At 36.1% G+C, this 9,091-nt stretch overlaps 1 pseudogene; it reads left to right on the forward strand.

Annotated features, from left to right (window-relative positions):
• Positions 1-3,800: 3,800 nt before the first annotated feature.
• On the forward strand, positions 3,801-8,436 carry LOC133815578 (homogentisate phytyltransferase 1, chloroplastic-like; annotated as a pseudogene).
• The last annotated feature ends 655 nt before the right edge of the window (positions 8,437-9,091 follow it).

The following is a 9,091-nucleotide window of genomic DNA, read 5'->3' on the forward strand; positions in this document are numbered from 1 at the left end:
TTCAACAATGGAGAACGAAGTCGAAATTCACAAGCACCAAGAGGGCGCGGAAGAGGCAACTCATTGTCAAGGAGTGACAAATCTCACATCAAGTGCTACAATTGCAACAAGTACGGCCATTATGCCTCCGAATGTAGATCAAGGAGGGTCGAAGAAAGAGCCAATTTTGCCGAAGACAAAGGTGGAGAAGAAGGAACTTTGTTGCTTGCCTGCAAAGACAATAAAATAAATGGTATCTTGACACTGGCGCTAGCAATCACATGTGCGGAGAAAGAAGAATGTTTGTGGAGCTCAATCAAATGGTAAAAGGGAATGTCTCTTTTGGAGATGAATCAAAAATACCCGTGGAAGGCAAAGGTAAGATTCTTATACGCTTGAAAATGGAGGCCATCAATTCATCTCAAATGTTTACTTTGTGCCCAACATGAAAAATAATATTTTGAGTTTGGGTCAATTACTAGAGAAAGGTTATGATATTCACTTAAAAGAAAATAACCTTTTCTTAAGAGATGATAAAAGTAATTTGATCGCCAAGGTTCCCATGACAAAGAATAGAATGTTTCTCTTGAATATTCAACATGATGTTCCGAAGTGTTTAAAGGCCTGCTACAATGAGTCATCATGGCTTTGGCATCTACGCTTTGGACATCTCAATTTTGGCGAGCTTAAACTCTTAGAGAATAAGGAGATGGTGAGAGGCCTTCCATGCATCAACCAACCAGATCAACTTTGTGAAGGATGTTTGCTTGGAAAGCAATCCCGAAGAAGTTTTCCAAAGGAGTCACTATCAAGAGCCACAAAGCCGCTTGAGCTCGTACACACTGACGTCTGTGGCCTAATTAAACCAAACTCATTTGGTAAGAGTAAATACTTCCTCCTCTTTATTGATGATTTTTCAAGAAAAGTATGGGCTTATTTCTTGAAGGAGAAATCAGAAGTGTTCGGGAATTTCAAGAAATTCAAAGCTCTAGTTGAAAAAGAAAGTGGTCTTCCTATTAAGGCCATGAGATCTGACCGAGGAGGAGAGTTCACATCAAATGAGTTCGACAAATACTGTGAAGATCATGGAATTCGTCGTCCATTAACAGTGCCAAGATCCCCCCAACAAAATGGAGTGGCAGAGAGGAAGAATCGAACCATACTCAACATGGCTCGCAGCATGCTCAAAAGCAAAAGAATGCCAAAGGAGTTTTGGGCTGAAGCGATACCTTGCGCAGTCTACTTGGTGAATCACTCTCCAACAAGAAGTGTACATGAGAAGACACCTCAAGAAGCATGGAGTATAAGAAAACCTGAAATTTCTCACCTCAGAGTCTTTGGAATTATTGCTTATGTTCATGTTCCTGATCAGAAGAGAACGAAGTTTGATGACAAAAGTGAGAAGTACATCTTCATCAGCTATGACTCAAGATCCAAAGGCTACAAGTTGTACAACCCAATTACCGGCAAAACTATCATCAGTCGCGACGTAGAGTTTGATGAAGAAGATTCTTGGAATTGGAACACAGAAGAAGACGAGTATGATTTTCTTCCTTACTTTGAAGAGGAAGATGTAGCAGAGCAACCAAGGATGGAAGAAAAACTTCAAGAACCTACTACTCCACCAATCTCGCCAACTGGAAATATACAAGAAGATTCAAGTGAGAGCTCAAATGAAAAGACGCCACGCTTTAGAAGCTTGCAAGAACTTTATGAGGTAACTGAGAATCAAAATGACATTTCTCTTATGTGTCTATTTGGTGATTGTGAACCTCAAAGCTACCAAGAAGCAGTAAGAAGCAAGAAATGGAGAGATGCGATGGATGAAGAAATCAATTCAATTACAAAAAATGACACATGGGAGCCAGCTACTCTTCCACAAGGATACAAGCCAATTGGAGTAAAGTGGGTGTACAAGGAAAAGAAGAATGCTAAAGGCGAGGTGGAGAGATATAAAGCAAGATTGGTGGCAAAAGGCTATAGTCAAAGGGAAGGCATCGACTATGATGAGGTATTTGCTCCAGTTGCTCGTCTTGAAACTGTTAGACTAATAATTTCTTTAGCAGCCCAAAATAGATGGAAGATCCACCAAATGGATGTAAAGTCTGCTTTCTTAAATGGTTTCCTCGAGGAAGAAGTCTACATCGAGCAACCATTGGGCTATGAAGTAAAAGGGCATGAAGGAAAAGTTTTGAAGTTGAAGAAGGCTTTATATGGCCTAAAGCAAGCGCCGAGAGCTTGGAATACTCGAATCGACAAGTACTTTCAAGACAAGAATTTCACCAAGTGTCCATATGAGCATGCACTCTATATCAAAATTAAGAATGAAGATATCTTGATTGTATGCTTGTATGTGGATGACTTGATCTTCACTGGAAGCAACTCAAGTATGTTTGAGGAGTTAAAGAAAGATATGGCAAAAGAGTTCGAGATGACAGATATTAGGCTCATGTCTTATTACCTCGGCATTGAGGTGAAGCAAGAAGACGAAGGCATTTTCATCACTCAAGAAGGCTATGTTAAGGAAGTACTTAAGAAGTTCAAGATGGATGATTCTAATCCAGTTAGCACACCAATAGAATGTGGAATAAAATTGTCAAAGCATGACGAAGGAGGAAAAGTGGATCCAACTCTTTTCAAAAGCCTTGTTGGAAGTTTGCGCTACCTAACTTGTACAAGGCCGGATATTCTCTATGTTGCACTACAAGAATTTTGTGTAAATATTACGGTAAGATATTACATATTTTTTAAAATGCTATTATTGACTTAGCTCTAAAACATACAGAGGGAACTTTTTGGCGCCATGTGAATTAGTAATGGCGCTTTACTTTTCATTTTTTTTACTCAACACTCTCATTCTCTCTAATCTGAGAAGCCCTAAGCCGCCACCCTCTCCTCCTCTCACTCCTATCCTTTATTCTTCTTTTTCTTCGTTTCCTGATTCCCCTCAACCTCTTTTCTTTGGTTCTCTCTCTCTCTTTGCTACCTCAGGGCCTCTCATTTCTACTCATGCCCTCCTGCTTCGAAACCATCCCCACTTCACTCTCTCTTGGAAGAATAGGTGACGGCGCCTGGCGGAGGCGGAGGCAGAGGCGAGGTCACGGGTTCGTCGCCGCGTGGGTCTTCTTCTCCTCAGCACACGACGAAGGCGAGATCTGGTATGTTTCCTCTCAACTTATTTTTGTTGCTGTTGGTTGGTTCATGGTAGTCGAAGGCTTAGTATGGGATATTTTAATTTCTTTATTCTCATTCTTTCTCTCTCTCTCGACTTTCTTCTCTCAGCGATGTACCTTTTCTCTTCTCAACCTTATCTCCCTCACATCTATCTAACCTCTCAACTCCATCATTTTTCACATTTCTCTCTTGTAGGTGGCTGGCGCGGGAGACTAGACGGAGGTGGTGACGAGGACTTGGAGGTGCAGGAGCTTGACGATTTCTGTCTCTGATTTCATCATTACAAGTCTGGCAGTGTGCAGGGTCGAGCGTGGGAATGGGCTTGTTGGCGGAGAGCGAGACAGAGGAGGGAGACAATTGGAGTTCAGGTTTCGTCCCTGAAACACCATCAAACACATTTGATAGATTACTAAATGCATAATAATAGGGTACTCTTCCTTGTTGTTACATGTTTCTTAATTACAGTTAGTGAGGAAAACCATTGACATAATTTATGATGAACTATATGTTTAGGCGTTCTCAGTTTTTGTTATTGCCTTTAAGTAACTACTAGTACTAGTCATGGTGTCTTTCCTTTGAACTACACTGATGGTTGAGAAAGAACTTTTTCTTCACATAATAATTATAAAACCATTGTATTGCTAAAAATGAAAGCTTTGGGACTTTATTTATATTTGGGGGAGATTGAAAATTTGAAACTGTTTGCTCGGATAGTTATTTCAGAGTGTTTACTACATAATTTGATGTTGGGTATTGGGTTATTAGGATTGGTAACTCTGTTTCTTTCATTGTTAGTTTGGTTGTGATTTAGTTGAGAAGATTATATTTCAAACAATTTGGTCCCGAGTTCTGATGGTGGTGGGAGTTTTGTCTTTTCTTGACTGAATTTGCTTCAGGCATATCTGATATTACTATAGCCATATCTGTTTCAAGCATTCCTTTTCAAGGTTATGTTAGGTCTCTCTCTCAGTCCCTTTTCAACAGTATTTCTTTTAGGAGAATAAAATATTGATTGAATTTCTTAACTTGACATTGCTTTTGGTAGAATGTCATTATCTTCCTTGTGGCTGCTGTATTTGATAATACAGATTGTTGGCTGATGTGAATTTTACTGTATTTAGTAATGTATTCTAATTTATGAAAAAAGAGGGTTGGTTTCATTCACCTGGGTTTTCATGTCTGGTTTGGTTATATCATAAAGGCTATAAATTTGTATGTAATTGTGATATTAACTGTATATTTGGGTCACAGAAAAACGTAATTCATCAATTTTCTGAAAAAAATTATTCTTGTATTGATAATCGCCCTGTTTTTTCTTGTTATGGCTATAGGATGAAGATCTTATCTTTTTCACCCTCGGAACCTCATGAATAGCTGCAAGACAATAATCATGTTGTATATCCAGAGGAGAAGATGAGTCTCTAAATCTTTTGAGATCAAGCATATCCAGAGGAAGCAGCTTTGAGGTATCTTGTTGTATATCATGTACATGCATAGAAAGTTTGGTTTGACTTTAACATAAAAAAGGTTCCATATTGGAAAAGAAAAGGGTTTATTCTGTATAGCAATTAACTTAGAAAAACACACATCCCACGAGCTTGTTAGTGTTTGATTCATTGTTGTGTGCCATTACATATTTGATTGAATGAATTTATCATCATCAAATTGATTTCAGTAACTTTGAAGCTAAAATATTTCACTGCTTTATCTTTATTTATCTTTAGCTTGTCTTTTTCTTAGTGTCTTATCCTTTTAAGAAACTTCTGTCGAATCTATTCGATTTGGTTGTGCTGGAAATCAGGTAAATTTGGTACCCTTATAAATCATGTAACTACTTCCTTGTATTTTTTCTTTATATAAATAGTACAAGTGAATACAAGTAGTGTTGTTTCTTTTTAAATCCCTGTTGTTCGTAAATTTTAAGTGCAACTCTCTAATTTTTGGTTCTAGTTTCATGTGATTAGAAAGGCCCTCTTATTAGTTTATCTTGTTTTTTAATTTTTGGTTCTAATTCAGTGGTTGAATCGTTGCACACACTTTTATGTTTTCTTTTTCTTGTATAACAGAAATCATATTTGTCTTTTTTTCTTAGGCCCTTTTTCTTGTAGGACCTTTATCGAATTACTTAAGTTTCTCCCTTCACACATCTTACTTAGCCAAAATGTTATAAAATTGGATGAGTTCCTCTGTTTACTATTCATATATATTCTTTAATAAAGGGGTTGAAAAATGGTTGATGCTGAAATGTAACTAATGGACAACCTTGCTGCAATGTAAAAGGGGTCGTATAAACTTGCTTTATTGTAAGCTTTGTTGCTCTCTCTGATTATAGGGCATTGGCATTTGTGCTTGTGCTGCATCAACTGGTTTTCCAGTTGGTTAAAAACTTTGATTAGAATCATTAGATTTTTGACATAACCCACTGCTGGGACATAAGTTCAATGATGTTATTTTCTATAACCAGGTCAAATAGAACAGGTCCTCTGTTATCCTTGATTGAAAACATGAACTTTTTCCAAAAGGTTTTGCTTTTTGATATATGTTTGTCTTTGGTTTTGAAAAAAAAGTTCTGTTCATGGGAATAATTTGTTAACAGTTTCCAATATGCTAATTGTGAGATTTTTCTTATGTCTTTTTTTATTTTTTTGAGAATGCAGGTTCAAATGCGGCATACAATGTATCAAGGTTTATAGCTTGGAATGTGAGAGAAAAACATTGCTGTGCTGGGTTACAACCCAGTTCATTGAAGCATTGCATTGAAACATCTATATCCTACCAGAGACCAAATAAAAGATTCCTGGTTAATGCTGCTGATGGACAACCTCTTGAATCGGAGCCAAAAAATATTTTGAACTCCGTTAAAGATTCCTTGGATGCTTTCTATAGGTTTTCTCGGCCACATACAGTCATAGGCATGGTAGGTTATTTAAATTTAGTGGGGCAGTCCCAGAATAGTCATTATATTAATCTCATTCATTTAAACTTCAATTTATTGATAATATTGTTTCCTATCAATTTTTGGAGACTCATCCTATTTTTTCTGGAAGCAGGCATTGAGCATAGTCTCAGTTTCCCTACTTGCAGTCGAGAAGCTTACAGACTTTTCACCATTATTTTTTGCTGGGATGTTGGAGGTGAAGCTTAAAATACTTTGAACTGCTTTTTTTTAATTCACACCATGAATTTCGTTCTTATGAATTTGATCTTTTCAATTCAGGTTGTTGCAGCTGCCCTCTTAATGAACATTTACATTGTTGGTTTGAATCAGTTGTATGATATTGATATAGACAAGGTAGCTCTTAGATCTTACTGTCTTACATTCTCTTAATTTTGAATGAAGAAAATGCATATATTTTATTCTTACATTTGAGCATAAGGTCACTACACCAGTTCCTAGTTCTACCAAATTGTTTTTTTTTTCTTCTAGAGAGACTATCTACAATTCTACATGGTTACATGGGATACATCAAGGATTGTCTAACTCTAGATATCTATGGCGTATTTCATCACAGGTTAACAAGCCATATCTTCCGTTGGCGTCAGGGGAATATTCAATTCAAACTGGTGTCATGATTGTCGCATCCTTTTCTATTATGGTATGGGAATTATCTTTCTGTATTAATGTATTGTGCAAAATATTGTAAACTTATTATTGTGTATTTGCAGCCTATAATATTCTTACTACCTATCACTTTATTTTTCAGAGTTTTGGCCTTGGATGGATTATTGGGTCATGGCCATTATTTTGGGCCCTATTCATCAGTTTTGCATTAGGAACTGCTTATTCAATCAATGTGAGTTTGTCTAATCTCATAATTTTTCATATACAATGCCTTATCAACGGATATTTTGAAATATATATTTAGTTTTATGTCACCTAATGACAAAAGGTTAAGGTGGAAACTTTACAGAATCTGTTTCTCACTTGGTAGCTTAACACCTTTCATGTCAGGTGCCCCTTTTAAGATGGAAGAGATTTGCTTTAGTTGTAGCAATGTGCATTCTCGCAGTTCGAGCAGTGATTGTTCAACTAGCTTTTTTTCTTCACATGCAAGTTATGTTATATCTATTCCTCTTGTTGCAAGCCAAGTTGAACTTTGGATGTCTCTTTCTACTCATACTATGCATGATCCAAACATTCTTATTTCTTGTGCCCAAAGCTGATTGTCTTTTAATAAAAATAAGTTTTTATTATGCCATTTATTGTATGGATATAAACTAAAAATAACTAAATCATGCATGGCATAGATATTAAGAATGTAAATGAAAAGGAACATGTATCATATAAATAGAAGGGGAAGGAATAATGTTTATTTGGGTATCTGTTTTACCAAATAGTTGCATATTTTAGCCATTTGTTACTATGATCATGTAAATTATAATAGTAATGCGTTTCAGATTTCAATAATTTTTTTTTAAAATTGAAAAGATTTCAATGATACCAAGTACTGAAATATGCATTGATTTTCAGACCCATGTCTTTAAAAGGCCAGCTGCCTTCTCAAGGCCTCTCATATTTGCAACTGCATTTATGAGCTTCTTCTCAGTTGTTATAGCATTATTTAAGGTATCAACTTTTGTTTTTTTTCCATGGAACTATGTTGTGTGCTTTCCCTTTCTGCTTGATTAGTACTGTGAATGTTGACTTTTTTATATGTATTTCCTTAATTAGGTATTGGGACACACAATTTTGGCTTCAATACTCTGGACTAATGCCAAGTCGGTTGATTTGAGCAGCAAAGCTGCAATAACATCGTTTTACATGTTCATATCGAAGGTAAATAACTATGGTGCCAAATTTAATTTGTTTGGCGCTCAGTTTAGTTTAACAAAATTGCAAAAGTAATATTTTAAATAAAATTAATTATAGTCACTTGGCTAACTCAAGTGGTTGGGTGTGTGAGTTTGTGTGGGAGGAAAGGTTCAAATCCTACTGTAAGATGGCTAACTCAATGCCTGAAGAGATAGCAGCTATGCGTACACGTCTTGATGCCCAGATCACTTATGAATTGAATGGAGCTCAGATGTTGAAGAAACAGGTTTGTTTTTTCTGATCTTTTACTTTTGCATTTTGAGAAATTTTAATGTTAACATTGAGATTCTTAATTTTTATGGCTCAGTAAGCATTGCATTAAGTTGGCCACCTACACGATGAAAGATAGTATGCCTAAGCTTAAGTTCTATTCTCAATACATTTTGAACGTTAAATTCATTAACTTTTGTTTTATTGACTTGGAGGGTAGTGTGGATTTTGTCATTTGTAGTGCTGCCAAAACGAAATGAACTATTTTATTTGTTTGGTACACCAACTTTATTAATAATTACTAGCACCACAGGATGTTAGCAATCTTAACTTTCGTTTTGATAAACAGGGAGCAGAAAGTACTTAAAAGGGAAAGAATACCCCATTATTATAGTTATAGGATATGTATACCTGAGACCTTTAGATCAGGAACCTATTTGCCAAACTCGCTTGTGGTTCCCTTTAGAGATGAAAGGAAAACCTTCAGCAATTTATAGGGAAATCTTTTTCATTGCTTTCTGTAGAGATGAGGCCTATGCAAGTTGGCTAGATGCCTCAACTGAAACAACTACCTTCCATAAGCTTTAACCCTCTTACTAATAGGAAAGTTGTGGCCCAAATCCTATATAGTAGTTTCGTTTATAGCTTAAAAAAATTATTAGTGTGACTTAGAGGACGGGCAGTTTTCCATTTTTTGTTACTTGAAAACAAAGCAGTTTGATGAATGCATAAAAGAAGGTTCTGAGGTATTGAGTTGTCTTCCTTTTGCTTTCTATTATACTATATATCAGTCAACTGTGATTAATAATCAAGACATTTATAATAATAGCACCAAAGCTAGAGGACTGTTTGTTATCTAATATTGCTTTTGTATTTTCTCATTTTCAATCTATCAGTTCTGATCTTATAATAAAA

This window comes from Humulus lupulus, chromosome 2 (genome assembly GCF_963169125.1).
Source record: "Humulus lupulus chromosome 2, drHumLupu1.1, whole genome shotgun sequence".
Taxonomy (NCBI): domain Eukaryota; kingdom Viridiplantae; phylum Streptophyta; class Magnoliopsida; order Rosales; family Cannabaceae; genus Humulus; species Humulus lupulus.